We start from the raw sequence: 20059 nt of genomic DNA on the forward strand, positions 1-20059 counted from the left end.
CCTCCTCTGAGACTGTTCCCCAGGGGTTCTTCTTCATCTACGCTTACATAGTACTTCATGGACATCACTTTGCAGCACTTGTCAAGCTGTGTCTTAGCTGCTGCTGTTTTCTTCCCAAAATACAGTTCCTTAGAAGTTTGGCTATGTCCTTTATAGTTTTGCCTTCCATCCCCTGACCCAACATCTGCACAATAGTAAATGCTCAGTAATTGCTGAATTTCCATGAAGGAAGGTGTCATCTCCTGGGATGAAAGCCTGAGACTGGAAGAATCACTGAGTGCATTTAAGAAACTTTTGTTGGCTGGGCGCGGTGGCTCATGCCTGTAATCCCAGCACTTTGGGAGGCCGAGGTGGGTGGGTCACCTGAGGTCAGGAGTTCGAGACCAGCCTGGCCAACATGGAAAATCCGTCTCTACTTAAATAAATAAATAAAAAAGTTAGCTGGGCGTGGTGGCAGGCACCTGTAATTCCAGCTACTTGGGAGGCTGAGGCAGGAGAATCACTTGAACCAGAAGGCAGAGGTTGCAGTAAGCCAAGATCACACCATTGCACTCCAATCTGGGCAATAAGAGTGAAGCTCTGTGTCAGAAAAAACAAAACAAAACAAACCCCCCCCCCAAAAAAAAAACAGAAAAGAAAAAATAAAGAAACTTTTGTTGACATCTTCTCTTGAACATTCCTTTCATGTTATGACTTGAAAAAAATCATTAGTAGCACAATCAAGGCAAGCGAAAGATTTTGGGGCAGAAGTGCTTAGCGAACCTCTCTGTTTATGAGTTATTCCTTATAGATGGTACAGAGAGAAGCACTTTTACATTCCTGTTTTGGTTGCGCTTTTGCAGCTTGTATTATGAAGGACAATATTTTGATCTTCATTTTTGACAAATGATGTGGAGGGGAGATATATCCCAGGGGATTGTATTCACTTACTGGGGTGCTGTAAGAAAGTGCTACAACATGGGTGGTTTGAACAATAGAAATTTGTTGTCTCACAGTTTTGGAGACTAGAAGCCCAAAATCAGAGCATCGGCAGGGCTGGCTCTTTCTGATGGCTGTGAGGGAAGTTCTGTTCCATGCTTCTCCCTTGGCTTGTGGTGGTCTGCTGTCAGTCTTTGGCATTCCTTGGCTTGTAGAATCATTACCCTGATCTCTGCCTTTATGTTCACATGATGTTCACTCTGTTGGTCTCCAGTTTTTGCCTTTGATAAAAGACACTAGTCATATTGGATTAGAGCCCAACCTAAGGACCTCATTTTAACTTGATTACCTCTGTAAAGACTATATCTTCAAATAAAATCATAATGTTAGGTACCACGAGCTAGAAAATTTAACACATGAACTTCAGGGGGATGCAAGGCCACTTATAACAGTGACCCTGAGAATTGCTAGCTGAGCAGAGTGCAGACCCAGAGTTCTAAAGTCAGCCTGGCAGGAATAACAGGCAGTTTTTTCAGTGAAGTATGGGCCTCTGCCTTGAGTTCCTCCCCTAATCTCAGTACGACTTCATTGTGCTACTAGAGCATTTCAGAGGGACAGATATTGAGAACACTCCAGAAGACGCAGACAAATATTTATATAACCTGTGCTGTTTTAGGTCCTCCTAGGGCAAATGAACCCAAAATCATGGCAAGAGAGACAGAGGGAGAGAAATGAGGTGAGAGAGAGGCAGAGCAACAGAAAATAAACCTACTTCTAAATAAAGGCAGATTTTCCACAAAGACAATGAAGTTTAAGCTTTCAGAGCTTTCTTTTTTAAAGCCCTGTACTTAATTTTGTATGCTTTTGTAAAAGAGAGACCCTCCCCCAAAATGATATAAAATCCAGGCTACTCAAAACCTGGATCTGCCCTGCTTCTAAGGAAAATGCTTGGATGTGGCTGAAATGGGACAAAAGAATTTCCCCTCTCCTTTATATATTTGCAAAGCGAAGGCTCACCTGGGCTTGCTGTCTCCAAGTCTTGCCTAAGTAAAATGCCTCAGCTACCATACCCCGCATAAAAGGCAGTGGTTCCTCCTCTTGCCCTATCTTCGTCCACCTACATGGAATGGACCTCACTTTCCTTCCCCGTGAGTGGCAGCTTCAGAGTCTTAGCACAGCTGGTTGGTCCTGGCAGTTATTCCTGAGCCGAGCATGGAGCCAGAGCCCAGGACGGATACCACTGGAGCCAAAGAAAGTTCTGGAGGAGCTGCCACTTTGCCCAGCTGCTGTCTGAGGGATGCACTGACACAAGCTGGGTATGGAGAGGGCAAGGTGACAAGCTCATTGGACAGCTAGGCCCCTCCCCTGCCGGCAGCTTTCCCTCAGGCAGCAGGGGTGCTGGAACTGCTGAGAGGGAAATCATCCTTTAGGAAAATGCTACTCAGCACACTTAGCAATTTTTGTTTCTTTGGGCTTTGCCCTGATCTTCTCTGGTTTCTGCCTTTCCCCTTCCCTAACATGACTGCAGAGCTGGATGCCTGCAGAACTGCTCCTGGCCAGGGCTGGCTCTTCATTTGCAGGTAATTAATGGTGGAGATGATGGTACTTAATAGTTATGGTTGATTGATCAAAATGTCAACTATCTCATTTCTCAAAAATGTTTTGTGTGTGCTGTATTTTTTTTCTCTTAAGCACACAGTGTCTATTTGGATCTCTCTCTCTCTCTCTTAGATGAGATACATTTGTACCATTTGGGCAGCATAATTGATGTCTTTTATAATCTGTCTCACAAATCACATCCCAGAATTTCAAAAGGCCTGGGGTAATAGGCCCATCAGGATCAGTATATTTAGTAGTCTGACATTTAGGGGTTGATCGGCAAAGCTGACGTTATCCTATTCTTAAGAGAACTATGTGACAGGGCTTTACAAAATGTCATTACTTCAAATATCTAAATAATTAAATCAGGTGGACATTCAGTGATTGTTTGATAGTTGGAAGTTATTATGGCTGGAAAAACCCCACTTCGAATCAACTATAGATTTATGAAGTCCAGTCAACTCTGAAGGCATGGTCTAAGAAATAATTATCCTTATTTTGCTGATGAAAGCTTTGAAGCATAAAGAGCAAGTGGCTTGCCCAACATTATATTGGTTCATGCACATAAGTCACAGACCATAAATGAAATCCTTAGTTGGATATTTCTGATCTTAGGCTAAAAATGAGGGCATGTTATAAAGGCTAGCAATGAAGCATGTGGGAACGTATAAACAATATGACCAAGGTATGGCCAAAACTCACAGACACCAGAACCTCAAGGTCATTGAGAATCTACAGTAGTTCCAAGGACATGTTTAAACTCTTGCTCTCACAACAGTAGAATTTCAGACTCTCGTTCTCTGCCCTTAGTGTTACTCACTACTCTCCAGTCTGCCCACTTCTCTGTTTGACCATCTGATTGAAACTCACCCTTTTTTCCTCCCATCAAATTCCATTGCTTGAATAGTACTTTGGAAGTAGGCCCTCTTATGAGTCCACAGACCAGTCTCTGGGAATAATTACACCTGGGTCCTTGGTTCATTCAGGTGTGGCTTGGGTGAGGGTGTGGTCATGTGGTACAAAAGATGGCCACATCATTGAAGTCACAGCTAGAGGCTACTCTTCTCAGCCAAAAATGGTGAGTCCCTTAGTAAGCGACATTAGGGAGGGTAGATACCTCTGAGTGACCTTCCACTTTAACTAACACACTGACCTGGCCAAAACTGTTTCCCTAGGTAAGTGATCATTTATCATAAGCATGTAGCGAAAGGGCTGATTTAATTTATCTTCTGGCTTCTTTTAAGAGAAGGGTACTGAAGATGGGTTGTGCTTGTGGCAATTTTGGGGATCTCCTTATAAAGCTATGAGACCTTAGAGTCCAAAGGTAGAAAGAAAGAAGAAAGTAAGGTAAGAAAATGGCTAGCAGAGGGCTGATATTTGTGGTATTTCAGCTGTAACATTACATAGTTAATGACTAGGTGTAGGTCCCCAGGACATACAATTATTCGTCATGAGTCCTCAAGCAAGACACTTCATGGCTTGAAGTCTGTTTGTTTCTATAAACAGGAGATGATAATAGCATGTGCCACCTACCTGTCTCTCGTGGGGTGTCTGAGGACAAGTTAACATTTGCACAGTGCTTTGAAACTCTGGGATGAAAGATGTGAACAAACTACAAAGAGGTATTGTACTTGGTGATTTGCATTTGGTCATGAGCCACTTTGGATTCTTGTCTGAGATCAGACCTGGCACATGCAGTGGGAGCATGTCAGGTAAGGTCAGGAGAGCAGATGGGGTGCCATAGGCCATACCCCTGAAGCAAGGGTCTGTGGGCTGTCACCTTGGGGGAAATCAAACACCGAAGAGAAGGTGCCTCAACCAGGAGATTTACTTTCTGATAGACTAAAAGGTGCAGGAACTGTGTCTTCTCTTGTTTCTGATTTGTTAAAAAAAAAAAAAAAAAAAAAAAAAAAAATCTCCAAGCAGTAAGATTGGACTTAGTGCAGCAATTCCCTGGTGTCTTGGTAATCAAGGGGATAGACCCAGGTCTACCTAATTCTTGCTCTTGCTCCTCCTAATTTCTCCTTCTGATCTGCATGACCACTTGCAGTGACTGTCTCTAGGTGGAGGCTAGAGAGATACTTAGATAAAGTTCTAGCCAGGCAGCTAAAAGTTTCCTAAACATCAGCTTTTTAAACAATTCCCAGTACCTCTTGCCTCACCTTGTGGGCTGGCCTCCTTTTTTCTTAATTTTCCTCTTTTAGGTGGTCCCTGATTTCCATTTTTATTTACTCCTCTCACCATTTCCACGGTGGTGTGTATGATTGGCTATTAGTGCCGGGGTGGTGGGTGGTGCAGTGCTTAGTGTATAGTTTGCTCTAGGCCCTAGAACCTGCCGGGGCATATAACCAGGAGCTAGATATTCCCATGTCCATGGTAAAACCCAACTGTCTTCATTTTACCCCTACCTGCTTCTGAATTAGGATCCCATGGCCTTTGTTTGTTTCACCCCATCATACCTGCCAGCAAAACCTTGATTATTTAAAATGCCTGGTGAATTAGGTGATTATAAGTGACATTTAGAGTTTAAAAGTGGTAGGTTTGAATCCAAGCTTCCCCCTTCCTTATCCCTGGTGTGCTTGAAAAGTGCATTTGACCTCTGAGTCTGAGTTTTCTCACCTGGTAAAATGAGGTTAATATGATGCCTATCCTACCTATTCACAGGAGCATTTTGAGAATCCAGGGTTTAAAGTAAGTGAAAGCACTTTGTAAACTGTGAACCGCTATGCAAATGTTAGTGATTATGTTGAAGATGGTCATTAGTTTCTGGACCTGTGCAGAGAACATTGTACACAGACGATAAACTGAACAGGATTTAAATTAGCTAATTAAGTTGGAGCTTTAAAATGCTTTTAACTAAGTCATTCAGAAGCAGCAGGGCACAAATGCAGACATCTGAACCTCCACACACATGAAGAGGCATATGCGAAGGGCATTTCAGTTCTTGGGCTCTGTCGGCATTGATGACAACAAAGGCATGATGAGCTTAACTTTTATATTGATTCTGTTTGACTCTCTGGTGATGGGTTTCCATCTCCGGAGATCTGCCACAGGGGATCTGGCTTCCCAGGGCATGTGATCAGAACTATATTCTAAGGGTGATGGGAAGCCATTGGAAGGTTTAAAAACAGGAATAACCTGATCTACTTGCCTATCTCTGAGGCTAGTTTTAGTGCTTTCTCATCAATTCTGTGAACTTCTCAATAGATTTGCAATAATCCTTTTTCTGCTTACTGGAGTTGGTATCTATTGTTTGCCTACAATCGAGAATGAAGAGACTGCTTGGTGCGGGGGCTTTTACAGTCAACCAGTGAGAAACGATGGTGGCTTGGACTGAATATGGTGGTGAAAATGGAAAGAAGTAAATGGAATGGATTTAAGATGGTGTTGGAGGAATGGGCACTAGAATTTCCTGGTGGGTCATATATAGTCAGCTGGGGCTGCCATAACAAAGCACCACAGATGGGGTGGCTTAAACAACAGACATTTATTTCGTCACATTTCTGGAAACTAAAAGTCTAAGATCAAGGCGTTGGTATGGTTGGCCTCTTCTAAGGCCTCTCTCCTTGGCCATCTTACTCTGGTGTCTTTGCATGGTCTTCCTGCTGTGAGTGCGCATGTCCGTGTTCAGATTTCCTCTTTCTCGTCCTTCTTGTAAAGACACATATCATATTGGATTAGGGCCCAATCTAATGACCTCATTGTAACTTAAGTACCTCTTTAAGGCCTTACTGTCAAATGTCATTATGTTCTAGTGTTTAGGACTTCAACATATGAATTTCAAGGGGATATAATTCAGCCGATAACATGTGGTAAGAGGGAAAGAGAAATCAAAGAAACTTTGCTAATTAACTTGAAAACATTTGTTCACGTTTGTGTAAGCCCAGAAACAGTCTGGAAGAAAAGGCACTAAATTTTTATCGGGGTTGATCCAGGAAGTCGCCTGGAGTCATGGTGAGGGCAGGGGGCTTCCTTTCATATTTTATACCTCCAAATATAATTTTTGTTGTACTTACTTCATATTTTATATACAAAAACAGTGATTTCATTATGGGTACTTATTTTTTATGTTCTGATTTTGTAAACAGAATATAAAAAATGCTTTAAAAAGAAACTGGGAAATGTGGGGAGGTATTCAATTAAAGGCAGAATTAGATTAATGGAAAATGTTTGGGTCCATTAAAAAAGTCAAAGGGAAAAATAGACTTTTTGTTGACTAAATTCAAAGAATGTTAATATTTTGAAGGGAAAAGATGGGATGGGGAACATGGAGAGATCTTTAGTATGGAAATCATCAATCCTTTCACTTTGGAGCAGAAGTTTTCACAGCCAAGTAGCAGAGAACCGTGTCTCCTTTGATAGTGTTAATTACATCCTTTGGGGTCCACAGCTGTCTAGAATTGAGACCAGCAGCTGGTAGGAGTTTACCTCCATGGAATGAGGTGTCCCTGAGAGAGTTTGTGAGCGGACTGTCCAATCTTGCTCCCTCTCTCTGGCAATTTGGTCTTGGGGAGGGGAGGGGAAATAGGACTCTGCTGGTGGGAGCAAGTGGGGAATGCTACTTACCAAGAGCTGTGGAAAATGGTCAAGCTGCCAAACCAAGCGACCAAACAGCCAAGGTAGGCACAAGTGGCAGGATGAACAAGAGGCGGCTCAGGACCCTGAAGCAAGCCCGAAGCTGGTGAGCTATGTTCTTCAGTCATAGGTGGAAGTGTGTCTTGGACGGTGAAGACTTTTTCTCTTTTTTGAGATGGAGTCTCGCTCTGTTGCCCAGGCTGGAGTGCAGTGGCACAATCTTGGCTGTCTGCAATCTCTGCCTCCTGGGTTCAAGCGATTCTCCTGCCTTAGTCTCCCAAGTAGCTGGGACTAGAGGTGCATGCCACCATGGTAATTTTTGTATTTTTAGTAGAGACAGGGTTTCACCATGTTGACCAGGCTGGTCTCGAATTCCTGGCCTCAAGTGATTTGCCCACCTGGGCTTCCCGAAGTGCTGTGATTACAGGTGTGAGCCACCACACCCTGCCAGTGAAGACTTCTCGAGAGGAGTGGACATCCTTTCTACTTCCCAGGGAGTCCCCTGAGACCCAGAGGCCCATGTTTGAGGGAAATAAAGACATAAGTCTAGTGGACTCTATTGAAGATTCACCCATCCATCTATCTGTAAGTAGACAGGGAGGATCTCCAGGGAATATAGGAATTTAATCAACTTGAGCAATCAGCCTGTTTTACAGCCTCTTCTTTTGAAACCTGTTTTGTCCCAAACCCTATGTGGAATGTGGTTACCCAGTTGGTTGGCACCAGCTCCCGACAGACCCTGGCAAATATAAATGAACCTGAGTGAACTTTCCTCATTACCATGCTAGAGTACCAACCCCTGCCCCCCCTACCCCGGGGGAGCTATAGCCTCATTATCATAACATGTGACCTATATGCTATTGTGATGACTCACTGCATCCGCACCACTGGGGGACCCCTTCCTCTCCATGAGGTGACACTGCTTCTCCCCTCTCCATTGCCCCATAAAACCCTCCTGTCAGTTTCCCTCAGGGAGACACTGCCTTGGAGAACACGCCAGTGCTCTTTTTATTTGTGACAAGTAACAAAACGCTTATTGAGCAAAGACCTGTGTTCTCGTGGAGAGTTGTTACTTGCCAGGCAAGTGAACCCCATTTTCTTCAGGTAATATATTCAATCATGAATTTAGCAGTACCAGACCATAAACAAACTCTAACTACACCAACGTCATTAATTCAGATTAGCTTTGGGGGAATACTTGTGAAGAAAAGCATTTTCATGAATTTCCAACGTGTAGGATGATGAAAGTGAAGCTAGAAGGGTGTTACCAACTAGAGGTTCTTTGAGGATCAGCTTTTACAGAAATATGACAATAATTTGTACGTAGTATAAAAATGTTTACATGTAAATGGAGGTTGCTATGGTTCTTACAATATGTTTCTTCAAGTAAGTTAAAAAAATTGGGCTGAGATTTTGTTTATTGTCCTCATTTACTTAGCAAACTTCACAGATAGCATGAAGGCAACCTTCATCTCAGACAATGTCTGAAATCACGTATATTTTAAAATAATAGATTTCCTTTTCATAAGAATTGTTTCTATTAACCCTAACCCAATAAGAAGAAAGGTATAGCAGTGGGAAGAAAAAAATAATGTTTATTCTGGTATATGTAAATATCATAATGTAAGTTGTCTGATGTTTCGAATTCTTTCAGTTTGTCTTTATCAGGGTGAATAAGTCAAAGTTAAAATCTAGAAGTCACTGGAATAAAATTATAAAGTTGAAAACATGACAATACAGTTTCAAGTCTTCACTCCAGAAGCTTCATTTGAGTTAGGGAGGGCAGTGGTGGTAGGAATCGTATTCAGAAGAACATCCTTAAAGTTTCAGATCTTGCTGAAATAAAAATACCAGGCAGAGCTGGATAACGGGTTAGTGTTCATCCCAGTGGCTCAGGTTCACCCTGATGATTAATTACAGTCTTGTTTGCCTGGTGTTAATAAGGCTTCCAAGAAGCCAGGCCCCTCCTCCCCTCCAAGCTCTGAAATTATTCTTCATTTTCAAGCACTGTGATAATCAACCAGAGAAAAATAATAGCGGCTCTGGAGACCTGCCCCAACGGGCTCTCTTGCTTGTTCTCTTTGCATCTTTTCTTTGACTTCTTTACCTCACATGCTTCCCCTATGTGCAGTTTCTCCTTAGGCTGTAGAACACACACACACACACACACACACACACTCTCTCTCTCTCTCTCTTTCACCTAAACCCCTTCTTAGACTCCCCAAGAGCTTAGCAGAAAACAAGTCCATGCTTGTGGGGAGCTTAGGAAGGCCAGCCCAGGAAAGCAAGGCTCCGGTGGCTGCTCGCCACGGGCTTTCTGTTTTGTATCCTGCCAGATGGTTTCCAACCCCCTTTCAGTTCCAGAACCGCCTAAAGCCCAGGGCGGGCAGCCTGCCTCCCCAGAGTGACATCTGTGTTTCTAGGAAGGCAGTCTTCTGCTTCTCTAAGACACTCTCTACTCTTCCTGCTTTGGCCTAAAAGCCTGCACTAGGGGAACCTTGCCTTTAGCTGAGGTGATAATCCTCTTTAAAATGCAAATCCCCCTGGGAGAGGGGACAAGTTGTAGCTCATACATCCTTTGCACTAGACAGGGAGTGAATTTCTGTAACCTGGGAGAGTACCAACTCACTTGGATCCTGTGGGCCCATAATATGGAGGGACTAAACTCTTAGCACAGGGTTAAAAGGAATTCCAGCGATGAGTGATGAAACGAATTGAGGTGCCCTGGAGAGAGGACTTGCAGGGTAGATCCGAGACTGTTCTAATACGCCCATGGTGGTTCTGGTCTGCGTAACTATTGTAGTATAGTAGCTGTTTTTCTTAGACTGTCTTCCTACAGAATAGTAGGCAGAGATTGTGTTTGCCATGACTGTATTGTCGGTGCTGTGCATGGTGTATCTCAAACACAGTAGGCCCTTAAAGACTGTTTGAAGAACAAATGAAGGAAGAATGACATGTCGGGTGAAGCCTCCTTCATCAGGAGCAAATTCTAACAACTTCTCAGCATGTTTATCAAACCTGGCCACTCTGGAACAGTGACATTGGCTGTCACCTACGTCCAAACTTGCAGGGATTTCTGAATCTGCCTTTGCACAATAGGCAGTGGGGCTCTTCACATCCCTCTGGGGGCTGTGCCAGGGCAGCTGCTTTCCCACCCAGCTCATTCCCCAGTTGAGTCTTTGCTTTTTTTTTTTTTTTTTTCCCCCAAACCTTTCCACCTGGCTAAGAGCCAGGGAGGCCTCTAAGTCACACTCAGAATTTCCATGACAGTAAATAGACTAAATGAAGGCCTTTCCAGCCCCTGAAAGAGGCCTCTTCCAATTCCGCCCTGTCTGGCAGCATTTTTGTTCCCCCCATTTTGATACAGGCCTGTGGAAGGTCAATGACTCCTTTAAAAATAAGGAAAACATGGACAAGCGCCCAGTTCCTAACCTGCTGACAGTGCAGTTCTCTGCAGCCAGCCCACAGTTCTCTGCTGAAGCCTTCACAGTGATTTTTCACAAAGGTCTGCAATCTATTATGCTACAGTTGACTGCCACATTCAAATGTAAAAACAGATCCTTGGATCAACACGCTATAAAAAGCCAAGAAAAATGTGGTAGTGTTCTTTCCTGGCCGGAGCCAAGAACTTTCTGAGGGAGGAATCCTTTGCAAGCCAGAAGCTCTGTACCTGTGTGGTTTCATTGTAACTTGATCAATTCAGAATCCCGGCAAACTGTAGAGGTTGCAGGTATTATCCCACTCATTGGGTCAATAAGGATCTAAAGATGCTGAAGGGACTAATCACTAAACTATTTTCACCAAATCAGAGCTCTTGGAAAGATCCCTTGAGGTCTTTAATTTTATCCAGCTTCCTCGCTGTTTTCAGTCTGGACTAAGTCATTCTGGAAGATGGCACTTTAAAACCTCTGCTCAAAACATGCTCCCTAGCTAAAATACAGCCACTTTCTTAAAATAAAACAACATGTCTGCAGCCCAGAGATCCTAGCTAAGCCCAAACAAAAACAAAGTTTCCTGTCTGGGAAGGAATGTCCAAGGGACATTGCTTACCATTGGTGCATAAAATCCACACAGGAAAAATGTTAGTTAAGAAAGATCAGCTGGAATGTTTGAAGGTTTGAAAGAAAGATACCCTTATTCTCCTTCCTGTCAGCTTGTCACCTTTCTCCTGCTGTCCCTTATCCCCCAAGTGTGTCTTAAGGCAGTGAGGAGTGCAGTGTCAGGAATACTTGGATAACTAGTTTCAATCTGTTTTGCTGGACTGTAACTACTGGTGGTACGCCACACTGACATTAGCCCCACAAACTCATCCCCTCCCCACAGGACTGCCAAATTGCTGTTCATATTCTGTCTGCTTTATTTGTTCACCTATTGGCAATTACCTTGCTGAGATCATTGTTTTCCTCTCCTGTATTTTTAGCTCCTTATGAAACTTGTAGTGGGATGACTATCTCATATCTAGTCTTTGCTTTTCAGAGTTTAGCAAGCTTTGTTTTGGCTGAGTGGGTAGAAGTAACTTTCACTGTGCAACAAGATTCCTTTATGCCTGCTTCAGTCAAATATACATTGAGACATTGTTTTTTGTTTGTGAACTCATATGCTGCCTGGTATATGTTTATCCAGATAAACATATACATAGCACACACATGCACAAATACACACACATACTTCTCCCTAGTTTAATTTTTTAAAAACAGTCTTATTGAGGCATAATTGACAAAAGGAATACATATATATATATTTAATATGTACAATTTGATGAGTTTGGACATATGCAAACACCAATGATACCATCACCAAAATAAACGCAATAGATGTATCCAACACCTCCAAAGGTTTATTTGTGTCCCCTCCCCCACTTTCTTGGTGGTAACTTCACTTAACATAAATGAGATCTGTCCTCTTTATGAATTTTTAGGTGCACAACACTCTGTTGTTGACTACAGGTACTATGTTGTACAGCAGAAAAAAAGTATTCCATAGTATGTATACATCACATTTTCTTTATCCATTCATCTGTTGATGGACATTTGGTTGATTCCATGTCTTGGCTACTGTAAATAATCCCTAGTTTAATTTTGACCTAAATGAAATTCACATTAAGTATTGAATCCTGTTCTTAGGTCCTTGGTCTGTGGTCAGATCTCAGTACCTGTATTATATCACACTCCCTGTGTCCATCAAAGTACCTGGTACATGTTAGACACCTAATATATGTTGAATGAATAAAGAGACAAGCGGAGAAATAGTTTCCGGATCAATTTTCAGACTGGGAGAAAAACCTAAGAAGAAAAGAAATACCATAGAATTACTGCTTTCTGCTTCATCTTCTGACATTGACTTTAGGGAACTAGGGGGAAGGGGGCCATATGTGGGGAAGTAGGGGAGGGAGGATACATGCAGTAATGTGTCTCCTCCAGATCTGTACAGAGCTGTATCCTTGTCATTTAGTTTTCATTTTAACTATCACCTTCTCAGATGACCTTTCCTGACTACCTTGTCTAAAGAAGCTTTCTCACCACCATTACCATTCCTTTCTCTTACATCACCTTTCTTAATTATCTTTATGGCACGTTTCCCCATCTGAAATGATTTTACCTATTTGCTTATTTATTGCCTGTAATTTCTCTCCCCTTCCCCTGAAAAACTATTTGAAGAAAAGGACCATGTCTTTCTTTTTATTGTGGTATCCCTGCTGCTTAGAAGTGTCCAGCACAGAGTAATTATTCAATGAAGGTTTATTAAATGGCCGAGTAAATGAATCCCCCTTTGCTTGGTTACAGAAGCCTGGAGGGAGATAGCAATAGGAAGCAGGTCAAAAACTAACAGTTCAGCTTCTCCCAAGCCCCTCCTTTCTCTTCATCTGTTTCCCTGGCTGGACCCTGGAGCATCTCATGCTATCTATCCTTGAATGCCCAGTTTTATGGCCTAAGCAGCTGGTGCCGACTCCCAGTGCCCTTGCTTTCTGGCTTCCACAGCTCATTCCTGATGATGTGGGCTGGGAATTGTTGCCTTTGACATGCTGACACCGCCTCTCCCATCGGCACTATTGCTGAGCGGATGGTTCCCTGCCCTGTCCTGCTCGCTGCCTTCAAGCTGTCAGCCCTTTCCCATACCGCACAGCTGGCACACATGGAAATGGAGCCCTGACACGCCCACATGGGTTGCAGCCTCTGGGTTGAATAGTTTACGGCTCACCCCAATCTGCCTCAGATGTTGCTCCCTGACTCATTCCTCATCTTCCTGCCATCTGTCTCCTTGTCCTGTTTTCCCACTGAGGCTCCTACAAAGGCCTTCAGCTTTGACCTTTGGCTCCTATTCTGGACCACAATTGGTACTCTCCCTCTGGCCACAATATGGTCAACCAGCCTAAGTTAAATGGGATGGGCCCTTCAGCCTGCTTGGGCCCTCCAGTGCTGCGGCAGCCCCTCTGTCATCCCGTCTCCTCCAGGATTTCTTCAATTCCCTTGGTCATTACAGTACTTGTCCTCCCTCACCTCTCACCATTGGCTCTGTATGCTCAATGATACAATTACTTTTTTGGGCACCAGATCGGGCACTTTCTTTCTTATGAAATGATCATAATAATATATACCCTCTATTGTAAACTTTTTGTGTGTCAAGCATGGTAAGGGGAAAAAGAACTTTATGTGATCTTGTTTGATTATCTGAAAAGTTCTTAGAGTGATGTACCAGTAAACTGATCTTAGGAATGAAAAACCTGAAGCTCAGATACTGAGTAGTTTTCCTAAGGTTATACAACCAGAAAATGGCAGAGTGAGGATTTGAACTCAGGCCTATCTGACCCCTGAGCTAGTCTAACTACTATACTATGCTATCTTTTCCCACTATGCCTTTACTTCTACACCCTCTTGGCAGCCCCTCTTCTTGCTCTGGAGTTAGACAGTCCCGAATTCAAATCTTAACTCAGATGGCTACTCTGTCTATATAATCTTGGGTAAATTATTTCTTTCCTAGGCCAAGATGTAGCATGAGAAAGCCATGGAAGTTTGGCCTTTCTTGCCATCTGAATCTCAGTTCTGCCTAGACATTTCCTTTCCTCTAAGGTTAATAATAATGGTAACTAGCACTACTATTACAAGCAAGTGCTTGCTGAGTCTCTATCACTCTCTATCACTCCTCCTCCTCCTTGTCCTCTAACTAGTATAGTATTTTGAGTCCTTGCTGTGTGCCAATGTTCCCAGCAACTTTTCTTTTGTTTTTTCTTTTCTTTTCTTTTTCTTTTTCGAGGCAGGGTCTCATTCTGTTGCTCAGGCTAGTGTGCAGTAGTGTAATCACGGCTCACTGCAGCCTTGACCTCCTGGGCTCAAGCAATCCTCCCACCTCAGCCTCCTGAGTAGCTGGGACAGCAGGCATGTACCACCATGCTTAGCTAAGTTTTCTTTATTTTTTGAAGAGACAAGATCCTGGTATATTGCCCAGGCTGGCCTTGATCTCCTGGGCCCAAGTGATCCTCATGCCTCAGCTTCCCAAGGTGTCGGGCTATAGGGAGGGAGAAACAGGGAGGTATTTGTCAAAGGGTACAAAGTGGTTTCAGTCATACAAGATGAATACGTTTTGGAGAGCTACTGTACAGGCGTGAGCTGTTGTGCCCAGACTGTATCCAGCAAATTTATGTACATTATTTCTATTTAGCCTCTACAACCTTATAAATTAGATATTGATAACACAGTCACAGAGAAGCTAATGAATTGTTGAAGATCATCAGCTAAAGAGTGGCCTAGTTAAGATTTGAATGCACATCTGCCTAACTCCAAAGCCTGCTTTCTTTCCCCTGACATCTTTCAATTTTTTGAGGGGGCTGATAGAATTGCTTCCTACTCTTCTCTATAATTGACTTCCCATAAGCACACTATTAGTACAGTAGCAAAGGCAACCTACCAGTTTTTTAAGAATTTAAGGGAAATTAAAATGCTACAATTTATTTTAAAAATTGAAGACCTATAGTGGTCTGCCTTTCAGTGGTAAAGTTCTTGCATAGGTGACATTTGTTTTATCATGTCATGATGTATGAGGTCAGACACCAAAAGGAGATTGTGTTTTCCCCTTTTCCATGGTATGATTTGCTGTGTAATCACTCAGACTAAGCCGACTATTCAATTGATAAAGGTGCTACAATCATCCTCACTTCTGATTACTCTACATAAGCTTTACACTGTGGCATGAAAAGGTGAAATGCTACTCCACATAAACCGTGCCAACTACTGCCAGTCTCTATTGGATCATCTCAGAGTACAGGAAAATAAATAATGACCACAGTCAGCGTCTTTGAAATATTGAGCCATCTAAAATGGCATAGTGAGTAAGAGAGGAAATCTGTGGCACCACATGTGTGCCTCTTTTGCTTTTTTCACCATACCTCTTATCAAGGACCTAGATGAGCTGCCATGCATGGCAGAGGGCTAAGCTGAGGTGCTCACCTACTCTCTGGAATCCTCTGCTTTCTCTGAAAGAGGGTTGAGTTTTCTTAAATGTTTTTCATGAAGAAAGCAATAGCAAGGCAGAGCTATGTGTGTTGCCCATAGCCCAGTTTTTCTTGGTTTTGAATTATTTTCCACTTACGAATGAGCTTAATGATGCTCATTGAGAAAGGTCTTTTGATTTGGAGAACACTGTGATTCTCAGTATTATGACAGTGGGAGGAGGCTGTCAGGCTGGAGAAGGGCATTTCTTCTCATTAGAATTGCCTGGGAGACATCTTCAAATTAGAATACATTTTCCCCTTTCTCTTGCAGGGACAATTTCTTTAGTTAAGAATTATGGCACCTATAATGAACTGATACTATATGTACATATATTTGGGGACAGTTATTAAATATGTGGATACACAGAAAAAAATTAAAATATGTTGTTCTAACTTTTGCATTCCTAAGGGTAACACTGACCAAGGGCTAGAACACAGTTTTTAATTTATTAAATGTTTGTTAAGTAACAAATATTTAACACGGAGCTCAAGAAATGTCTTCTTCTTGGAAAGTCTACAGAAATCTTGTCCAACCCATTGCCTACAGGCTGCATGTGGCCCAGGATGACTTTGAATGTGGCTCAACACAAATTGGTAAACTTTCTTAAAATATTATGAGTTTTTCCGCAATTTTTAAAGTGCATCAGCTATTGTTGGTGTTAGTGTATTTTATGTGTGGCCCAAGACAATGCTTCTTCCAATGTGGCCCAGGGAAGCCAAAAGATTGGACACCCCTGGTCTACAACATCTCATTGTATTTCTCAGTAAGTTCCAATGGACTGGGTCTTGGTATTGTGCTTTGCAGGTGAACATAAAAGCCAACCTGTGCTATTCAGGACAGACTTGATGAGACTCTGAGCCAAGCAGACTTTCTCTGGGGCTTCTGTGAGAATGTACAGCATAATATTGGTGAGGAGGCTTAGTCTAGTGCCTAGAAGGCTAGAGGCTTTGGGAGCCTCCACACACAATGGTGTGGCATGGACCCTGTTGTTCTCAAGATGGGCAGAGGTAGAGGTAAGCTCTTAGGGACTTTGTGGACAGTATCATGAACAAGAGGAAGCATTTTCAAGAGAAGAAGACCACTGAAGATACTGAGGTCAACAAGCTGGTTTGTAGACATGTGAGGCATCCTATTAGAGATATCCAGAAACAACATGCCTATGTGAAGTGGAATACCACTGTCATGCAGGCGGGTATGATCAAAGCAGAAGATACTTTGGTTACATAAGTATATGGCAGGCCAAGTGATAATGGTTAGTGGGGAGTGTTTCAATCTACACGTTTGAGATATGAGCCTTGTGCTTTGAACCATCCCAACGCTTACATCATTCTGATCCAGAGTTGCTGTTGACTTCACTCTGCAATCTGAAGTCTGAGTGATTGACCAGAGCAACTGAGCTACTCCTGCCATGTTGCTGCCAGATTATTTCTTCTAGCAATTTTTATTGAAAGGTTCTGCTGGTCTCTGCTCTTAGATATTTTCTTTCCAATAATTATCCAACCCTCTCCAACAATGTCTTCTGTACTTGGCTGCTCCACTCATTCTTCTCTTTGCCTTAGTTTGTCCTCCCACCCAAGCCATATTTCCACCTGAGTGTTGGGCATATTTAAACCTGTTGAGACAAGTAAGAAGGGGAGGGAGAAGCAGCTGACAGGAGGCTTTGGCACCAGCTCACATATGACTAAAGGGCAAGTTACAACCTTGCTAAGCTTTCTTCCATTTTCTAATCTTTACCCTGGGGATCTAAATGCTGAGTTACTGCCCAAAGGGTTAGTGAGAAGATGACTTTTAAAAGCCAGTAAAATCATTTTGATATGTTGAGGGCTGTGCCCAGGCACAGCAACTCATGTATTCTTACTGTCATGCACATCATGAACATAGGGTGGGTAGGGTTGGAGGGCCAGGGAGGGTGAGAGGCTACACTGGGAATAGGAGCAGGCAGCAGGTTTGGAGCTGATGCAGGTTTATAAAGGTTACTGGGCTGTCCTGACAGGCAAGACAAGGTTAAAAAAATAAAGCATTAATTCCAGAACATCTACATGGAACACATGTGTGAAGTGATGAAAGAGAGAATGTGGCATTAGATTCAGCAAGAGTAGGGTTTCAGTTGTGGTTTCAACCCTAGCATTGCGCAAGTTACTTTCTCTGAGTCTCAGTTTCCTTCTTGGTAAATGGGGCTATAGCAAAATCTATCTCCTTTGATAGATAAAACCTTTGTTGCTGTGAGGATTACAAGTGATAACAGACTTATAAAAATTGGCACATAGTTGTGAATCCATTACTTTTTGTTCTCTTTGCCCATTTATTTTTTCTTTGGTGCTTATTTTGAAATTTTAAAAATCAAAATGAAACAATTAAAAAAAAAATCAAATAAATTGAATCCTGGAGGGTGCAGCAGGATGGCAAAATAGAAAGCTCCACCAATTGTCCTCCCCAAAAAGACACCAAGTTGTACAATTATCCACAAACACACACACAAAAAACCTTCATAAAAAGCAAAACTCAGGTGAACACTCATAGACCTGTTTTTAACTTCATATGGCTGGAAGAGGCACTGAAGAGATAGAGAAAACAGTCCTGAATCACCAATGCCATCCCTTCCCATCCTCTGGCAGTGGTGGCCTGGTATGGAGAGCCTCTCTGGGTGCTGTGAGAGGAAGAACACAGCTATTGTGAGTCACTGAACTCCATGCTGTTCTATTAGAGCAGAAAGGAAAACCGGATCAAACTCAGCTGATGCCTACCCACAGAAGGAGCATTGAAACCAGCCCTAGCCAGAGGGGAATTGCCAATCCCAGCAGGCTGAACTTGAGTGCTTACAAACCTTGCCACTCAGGGCTACAGCACTCTGTCTCCAAGTAAACTTGAAAGGTAGTCTAAGCCATAAGGACAGGCTCTCTTAGGTGAGGCCTAGTACTGAACTAGGCCCAGGGACAGTGGACTAAGGGAGCATGGGGTATACTGAGACACCAGCTGGGGAAGCCAAGGGAGCTCTGGTCTCATCCCTCCCCTAACCCCAGGCTGCACAGCTCGTGACTCCAAAAGAGACCCCTTCCTTCCGTTTGAGAAGAGGAGAGGGAAGGATGAGGAGGACTTTGTCTTGCATCTCGGATGCCAGGTCAGCCACAGTAAGATAGGGCACTGAGCAGAGTCGTGAGGCCCTAGCTTCCAGATGCATTTCTAGACGCACCCTGGGCCAGAAGGGAAACTTCTGCCTTGAAAAAAAGGGCACAGTGGTGGCAGCATTTATCACCTGCTAGCTGAAGAGCTCTTGGGCCCTTAATAACCAGTAGCCATACCCAGGTACTACACTGAGGGCCTTGGGTGAACTTCTGAGACTCGCTGGCTTCAGATGAGACTCAGCACATTACCAGCTGTGGTGGCTATGGGGCAAAACTCCTGCTTCAGAAAAGCTGAGGGAAAAGCAAAGGGGACTTGCACCTTAGGTACCAGCATGGTCACATCTGGGTTAGAGCACCAAGAGGGTTCTTGCAGTCCCCAATTCCAGGACTCAACCCTTTGACAGCATTTCTGGACCTATTCTGGGTCAGCAAAGAGCCCACTGCCCTGAAGGGTGAGTCCCAGGCCAGGCAGCATTCATGACAAGCTGCCTTTGGAGACCTTGGGTTATAAGGGAACACCAGTTATAGTCTGGCGGTACTCCTCATGGCCTGGGGTGGTGGTGGCTATGGGGTGAGGCTCCTCTACCTTTGAGAAAGGAAGAGAAGAATGGGAAAACCTGCATCATGTAGTTTGAGTGCCAGCTCAGCTGCAATACAATAGAATACCAGGTAGACTTGTGAGGTTTTTATTCCATTCCCTGACTCCTGGACAGATCTTCTGGACCCAGATGGGGACTAGAGGACCTCACCAACCTGCAGAGAAAAACGCAGGCCTGGCTGGCTTTCCTACTTGCTGACTGTAGAGCACCAGGGCCTTGAGGAAATATAGGCAGTAGTCAGCGCCTGGTTACAGTGGGCCTTGGGCGAGGTCCAGTGCTGTGTTGGCTTCAGGTCTGACTCAATGCAGTCCTAGCAGTGGTGGCTACAAGTATGCTTGTGTCACTCTACCCCCAGCTTTAGGTGGTTCAGAACAGAAAAAGAGGCTCTGTATGTTTGGGAGAGAGTAAGGGAAAACAACAAGAGTCCCTTCTTGGTAATCCAGAGAATTCTCCTGGATCTTGTCCAAGACCATCAAGGTAGTACCTCTGAGTCTATAAGAACCAAAGTGTTACTGGGCTTGGCATGCCGCCTAAAGCAGATATAACTTAGATCATAATACCCAAGTCCTTTAAAATATCTGAAAAGCCTTCCCAAGAAGGATAGGTACAAACAAGCCCAGATGCAAAGACTATAATAAATACCTAACTCTTCAATGCCGGACACCGAAGAACATCCACCAGCATCAACACCATCCAGGAAAACATGACCTTGACAAATGAACTAAACAAGGCACTAGAGACCAATCCTGGGAAAACAGAG

The sequence above is a fragment of the Piliocolobus tephrosceles genome, chromosome 13, assembly GCF_002776525.5.
Source record: "Piliocolobus tephrosceles isolate RC106 chromosome 13, ASM277652v3, whole genome shotgun sequence".
NCBI classification, from domain to species: domain Eukaryota; kingdom Metazoa; phylum Chordata; class Mammalia; order Primates; family Cercopithecidae; genus Piliocolobus; species Piliocolobus tephrosceles.